The following is a 7618-nucleotide window of genomic DNA, read 5'->3' as shown; positions in this document are numbered from 1 at the left end:
GGATGGTGTAACATTTTTAGAGTTACAATAGGTGTATCTTGAACCTAGACCTATATTTCTCAATTTAATGTGAATTTTGACAAATCTACCGTTAGATTACATTATCTTCATATATTTTTCATTCTTACAAAATTTAAAAGTGATCAAAGACTAATAGGCATGTCATCGATCAATTGTCTAAATTCAAGTTTTTGTAGTTTAAAATAACGCATAAAAGATGAGTTTATAGATCAAATGACAAATTACACCCGATTGGTATGAAAATTAGCATGCATGTTAAGAACATATAGAACATGTAATCCAACGGTTGGATTTTTAAAATATGAGTTCTATATTAAGTTATTGGGTGGTATAACATTTTTTAGAATTGCATTAGGTGTATCTTGAACCTAGCCCTATATTTCTTAATTCAATATGAATTTTGACAAATCTACCGTTAGATTACATTATCTTCATATGTTTTTCATGCTTACAAAATGTAAAGGTGATCAAATATTAATACGTATGTCATCAATCAATTGTCTAAATTTAAGTTTTTGTAGTTTAAAAAAACGCATAATAGATGAGTCTAAAGATCAAATGACAAATTACACCCGATTGGCATGAAAATTGGTATACATGTTAAGAACATATATAACATGGAATCTAACGGTTGGATTTTCAAAATATGAATTCAATAATATGTTATAGAGTGGTGTTACATTTTTTAGAGTTCCATTAGGTGTATCTTGAACCTAGCCCTATATTTCTTAATTCGATGTGAATTTTGACAAGTCTATTGTTAGATTACATTATCTTCATATGTTTTTCATGCTTACAAAATTTAAAGGTGATCAAAGATTAATAGGCATGTCATCAATCAATTGTCTAAATTTAAGTTTTTGTAGTTTAAAATAATGTATAAAAGATGAGTTTATAGATCAAATGGAAAATTACACCCGATTGGTACAAAACTTAGCATGCATGTTAAGAACATATAGAACATGTAATCCAACGGTTGGATTTTTAAAATATGAAGTCTATATTAAGTTATTTGGTGGTATAACATATTTTAGAATTGCATTAGGTGTATCTTGAACCTAGTCCTATATTTCTTAATTCAATGTGAATTTTATCAAATGTACCGTTAGATTACATTATCTTCATATGTTTTTCATGCTTACAAAATTTAAAGGTGATCAAAGATTAATAGGCATGTCATCAATCAATTGTCTAAATTCAAGTTTTTGTAGTTTAAAATAACGCATAAAAGATGAGATTATAGATCAAATGGCAAATTACACCCAATTGGTACGAAACTTAGCATGCATGTTAAGAACATATAGAACATGTAATCCAATGGTTGGATTTTTAAAATATGAAGTCTATATTAAGTTATTGGGTGGTATAACATTTTTTAGAATTGCATTAGGTGTATCTTGAACCTAGTCCTATATTTCTTAATTCAATGTGAATTTTATCAAATGTACCGTTAGATTACATTATCTTCATATGTTTTTCATGCTTACAAAATTTAAAGGTGATCAAAGATTAATAGGCATGTCATCAATCAATTGTCGAAATTTAAGTTTTTGTAGTTTAAAATAACGCATAAAAGATGCGTTTATAGATCAAATGGCAAATTACACCCGATTGGTATGAAAATTAGCATGCATGTTAAGAACATATAGAACATGTAATCCAACGGTTGGATTTTTAAAATATGAATTTTATATTAAGTTATTGGGTGGTATAACATTTTTTAGAATTGCATTAGGTGTATCTTGAACCTAGCCCTATATTTCTTAATTCAATGTGAATTTTGACAAATCTACCGTTAGATTACATTATCTTCGTATGTTTCATACTTACAAAATTTAAAGGTGATCAAAGATTAATAGGCATGTCATCAATCAATTGTCTAAATTCAAGTTTTTGTTATTTCAAATAACGCATAAAAGATGAGTTTAAAGATCAAATGTTAAATTACACTTGATTGGCCTGAAAATTGGCATGCATGTTAAAAACATATAAAACATGTAATCCAACGGTTGAATTTTCAAAATATGAATTCAATAATAAGTTATTGGGTGGTGTCACATTTTTTAGAGTTACATCATATGTAATTTGAACTCAGTCTATATTTCTTAATTCGATGTGGAATTTGACAAATCTTTTGTTAGACTACATTATCTTCATATATTTTTCGTGCTTACAAAATTTCAAGGTGATCAAAGATTAATGGGCATGTCATCAATCAATTGTCTAAATTCAAGTTTTTGTAGTTTACAATAATGCATAAAAGATGTGTTTAAATTGATTAACTTAATTAATTAAAACTACTATTTTTTTTTTCTAATCATAATTATCATAAGAAGAATAAAAACACTAAATCCAGTGAATATCAAAGCTAAATCATAATTATCAAGTAGTAGTGGTTATATAAATATAAATAAATAAATAAATAAATAAATAAATATATATATATATATATATATATATATATATATATATATGTTTTTGAGAAGTTGTACGTAGTAAAATGTACACTTAACAAAAAAAAAAAAGTATTATAAGTTTATAACGTACAGTGTTGCAACTTGCAAGTAAAACAAAAACTAAAGGTTTAAAATAATATAAAACTTGTGTGGCTCCTATTCATCCTATATTAAAAACTAAAAAACAAAGGTGTGACTCTCCTTAACTATTCGTGTATACAAATAGCACTGCTGCACTTACAGACTAGCAAAACAGTGAAGTGCCTACTAAAATTTTTGAAAAGACAGAAAAAAAAAGTGCGGTACTAAATTTTTTTGATTTCTTTTTGCACGGTGCCAAATTTTTGGCGCGTACTAAATTTTTTTTAGAACCCAAATTTTTTTCCATTATTTTTTATTTGTGTAAAACAAAACCCTATTACTTTTCCTCTTTCTCCTCTCCTTTCAGCCTCCCACAAAGACCGGTATGCTCTCTCCCTCTCTCTCTCTCTCTCTCTCTCTCATGAAAATTGATCAAGGGGATCTTGTGGTATTAACTATAACTCAAGAGTTTGAATCGTTGTACAAGACATTTGGTTACTTTGAATTCTCTATAGAGTTTGAATCGTTGAAATTTGATTGCCTATTGTGAAAAAAAGTTGTTTCTTTTGTTGAGTTTTGGGTGTAATAAATGTGAAGTTTTGATTTTGGTTGAGTTTCACCATATGGGTATTTGTGTTTTGTGTTTAATTGCTGAAAATTTGTTATCTTCTTATGTTTTTATGGGGTTTGGGTTTGCTAAATTTGATTGCATGCTATGGCCTTAGAATTTTAGAAGTGGTCGTAATTTGGTTCGGTTTTCCCAAAAGGCTTTATGTGGTTTTTGTTTGAAGGGTTTAGCCTCTTAAATAACTTGAATATATAATCATGAAGTTATTTGATTAAGTTTCAACAAAATGGGTGTTCTTGGTATTAAAATTTGAAAATTTAATGTTAAAATAAGGATTTTATCAGACAAGGCTTGTGGCATTCTTACTTATACCCTCTACTGCCTAATTTAGTGAAACAAAACCCTTTATAAATCAGCCAAAGACCTGTAACATTACATTTGTGCAATGTTGTCACTTCTGTATAATAAGCACTGTAATTTCGTATTTTTATCTTATTTTTTTTGATACATACATTCTATTCGATTTATGTAGATTAAAACAGGAGATGTACGGGTTTCGGCAAGCACATCACTCCATCTAGTCGAAAGGATCTGGTCTTTAGTAATTCGAATGCATGTGTTTAAAATGTTGCGGTTTGTGTGCATATACCATTACTCTTTGCTTACTAGAGAAGTTTATTTATGCTATTTATTATATTATACGTGATCCAACCCATGTGTTTTAGAGAGAACACCTTTTTTTAAACCAACATGGCTAATGGTGTATCTATAGGAATGCTATGGGTTATGTCTAGGGAATGAGATTATGAAGAAAAGGTTGGGTTTGGGTTCCAATTCTGAGATCAATCCCCTAACCTTGAAGTGGATTATAAGGTATGGGAATGAGAACAGAACAAAACAACAATAAATTGTCTATGGTGGTTAGTGAGAATTTTGTTTTGGTGTTTTTTAATTGGTTGAGGACATGTTTAGATGTCATATTATGAAATTTAGAAGATCAATTGTGTTTTATCTAGAAATATATATATATATATATATAGAGGGTTGAAAATTTATTTTGGAAGTGTTATAGATTTTAATCGGGTCTATGTTCCTTTATCTTCAAACACACTGCCAAAAAATGAAGTTATAAATTTCATATAGTTTGATGTCAATCTGTTGGGATTTTGGAATAGAAACTAAAAAAAAAAAAATTGTGATGCTCTCCTCGTTTTGGGTGTAGTTGCCAAGTATTGATTAAATCTTTAAAGATTTTTTTTTTTTTTTTTGGCTTTGATTATTTATGTAGGGTTAAGAGGCTGACCAAAATGATAGAGAAAGTTGCAACTGGGGGTCCTCTCTGGGGTTGTCAAAGTCTTTGAATTTTTAATAGGCTCAGGGGCAAATTCAAGAGTGGGCAAGAAGTTTTTTGGCCTCCTACCAGGGGAGATTGTGCTTGCTTTCCTAGATGGATCTAGTATGTTGATCATCTCAACCCCTTGCGTTATATATTATAATATATTAGCATATATTTCTTTTATGAATAGCTATTTTTACTCTATCAGACAGCTTCCAATCCAAAAGTTCATAAATAGATGCATTATAAAATCTATGAAGTTAATGTGGGTTTTGCTTCACCTTGCTTCCTATTTGATTACCACAAAATAGCAGTGGCACACATGATTTGTGTGGAAAGGGAATTTATTAATTTTATTTGTAACTGGAGGAAAGTGGAAATAGGGGTGTTGAAGGTAGATTTGAGAAAAAAAGGAGGATGACAGGCCATTTTATTTCAATTCTAGAGGATTTAAATGTGTGTTCTAGTTTTGTATCTCCTCTTATGGTTTACCTGAATTGAGTGGATAGTACTAGTTTTTGGCCCTTCTGTTCATGGCTTGTCATTGCTTTGATAGACTTCATTAAATATTCTTGTCGTACTTTAGTTCCTCATTTGGAACAATGTTCTCACACTGTTGCCAAAAAATAGACTATTTTGAGTATGGTTTGGGTTGGAACTATGAAATCCATTGAGATTGGTATCCATTAAAACCAACCCATGTAATGGGCTTTGAAAAGCGAGCTCACCGCTGGGATTTGCGTAGAGCTGGACATGCCTTATTGCCTTCTTGTATATATTTCATTAGGTTTTTGTTTATGGTGGTGGTTGTGGTTTTTGTTTAATGGTGGTGGTGGGTTTTTGTTTATGGTGGTGGTTGTGGTTTTTGTTTAATGGTGGTGGTGGGTTTTTGTTTATGGTGGTGGCTGGTTTTGTGTAAGTGGTGGTGGTGGCTAGTTTTTTTTTTTTTTTTTTTTGAATAGTGCTAGTTGGATTTTTTATTTATTGTGGTAATTGGGTTTGTGTTTATGATGGTGGTTGGGTTTTTGTTTTGGATTTCACTTTATTTTTATTGTTTTAAATTGGGATTTTTCTGCATTCTTTATGATTTCTCTGTGATTTGTAATGTGGGTTTGGTTTTTATTTGATGAGAATGTTGTGGGTCTTCTTTCTCTGATAGTTTGGCTTCATATGATGTTACATTATGATTATTTTGTCTAGTTTTTTATTGGGTATTTCGAAGACATTTTCTACATTGTCTTACTAATAATAATCTTGTTATTGATGTAATTTCCTTTATATTTGTGCAGATATGGGATTGGTAGCAAAAAGATAGCTTTTGTGGGACAACTTGAATTCAAATAATTTTCTGTAAAGTTTGGAAGCCAAGACATCATTTGTATATAAATGGTTGTAATTACTTTCTGAACATTTTTATTGCATTTTTAGATTGTATAGATTTGGTTAGAAATGAACAGATTAATGTAATGGCAAGTAAATGTAAAGAATATTAATAAAAAAATAAAATTGGTGATGATAATTTTCGTCGCCATATTTGACTATAGTAGAAATTAATTCGTCACCTGATCTATTGAAATTAAAAGAAAAAAAAAAAAACAATTGGTGAAACAAAACTTTGTCACGAAATCTATTGAAATTGGAAAAAAAAAAAACATTTGGTGACGAAATATTCTGTCACTGAAAATAAGGTTTAGTGACGAAAATATTAGGTGACGAAAAACTTTCGTCACCCATCATTTTTTATTGGTGACGAAAAAATTTCGTCACCTATCATTTTTTTATTGGTGATGAAACATTTTCATCACCAATACATTTTGTGACGGAGCTTAGGTGACGAATGCTGTTTCGTCACCAAATGTATTCGGTGACGAAATAAGGACATATTGTGACGAAATGTTTCGTCACCATAGTTCACTTTTGTTGTAGTGAATATTTGTAAAATTTCAAGATAATCAAATACTAATAGTTATTTCATTAATCAATTTTTTAATTCTACTGCCCATAATATTATTAGACATGCTAAGTATATTAGTGAATTCTCAATATGAACGGAGGATGTTCCTCCACATCATGCCTCACTGTTGCAAGAAAAATCAGTTATATCAGCTATCGTTACAACTTGTAACCTTAGCAGATATAGCTGAACTTTCTCAATAAAATTAGTCTCCTTCTATATAAAAAAAAAATTGGTACCAGGTATGAACCCTACTTTCTATTAATGTACTATTGAATTTTTTTTTTTCAACAAATACATCACATTTTAATTTTTAGTTTCAACTTCAACTAATGCAACTTTTTTTTTTATATACAAGATAGAATTTTTATTCTAGCCTAATCTAAGTGTATATATGTGTGAAGTTCCCTCCTAGAGACTTGAACCTCGGTCCTTACTCCCAACACCCTACAAGCATATATATTTGTGGAGTGACCACCGCACTAAGGGTACGTGGTGGTAACTAATGCAGCCTAACCTAACATTTGTTGAGTAAATAATTATTTTAATTTTTAGTTTTAACTCATGCAAACCTCACACGTGGCAGGAAAATAATAATTAGACATTATAACACAGTGGCTTAAAAAAAATGTGCTACACTGAATTGAAATTTTTTTACTCTTACCCATTCGTATCAAACTTTAATGATGTACAAGTTAGAAAATAAGCTAGATCTCACTTTTTATTCTAGTTATCAAATTAGCCCTCAACATTTAGCTTTTGTCAATTTAGTCCTTCCCTTTATCAAAAAAAAAAAAAAAGAAGAGTTAATTAAGTCTTTCTATCAAAATCTGTTACCTTCCTTTTGCTGCTCGTTAGTCCCTCAAACGCACCGATTTAAGCCCAATCTTTCAATTAAAATAATTAAAAAATAAACTTTTTTTTTTTGCGCAATAAAACAACTGGGCTTTCTGTGTTGCCAAATCAAATGATATTTTCCCAAAGAAAAATCTGATCACTTCCCCCCCCTCCCGAAGTAAGTATCACTTTTGCAGCGCAGGTCCCATCTTTATTATTATTTTTTTCTTTTTTTGGAAACGCACATTATATCAATGTGCTTTTCTGATGGCTTATTATTTGCTGAAAATATGGAAAAAGTTTTCATTTTAGGGAGTGGGGTGCACAAAAATAATTATATATATATACACAAGATAAAATTTATA

The 7618-nt window shown here is 29.9% G+C and overlaps 1 long non-coding RNA gene across 1 annotated transcript; it reads left to right on the top strand.

Moving 5' to 3' along the window:
- Nucleotides 1-3929: 3929 nt before the first annotated feature.
- LOC142638703 (uncharacterized) lies at nt 3930-5951 on the top strand. Its single transcript, XR_012845045.1, has 3 exons — nt 3930-3999; nt 4415-4582; nt 5752-5951. It is a non-coding gene; the product is annotated as an uncharacterized LOC142638703 (long non-coding RNA).
- Nucleotides 5952-7618: the final 1667 nt, after the last annotated feature.

The sequence above is a fragment of the Castanea sativa genome, chromosome 6 (assembly GCF_040712315.1).
Source record: "Castanea sativa cultivar Marrone di Chiusa Pesio chromosome 6, ASM4071231v1".
Classification (NCBI taxonomy): domain Eukaryota; kingdom Viridiplantae; phylum Streptophyta; class Magnoliopsida; order Fagales; family Fagaceae; genus Castanea; species Castanea sativa.
The sequence above is the reverse complement of the archived record's forward strand: the minus strand, read 5'-3'. Positions and strand labels throughout refer to the sequence as shown.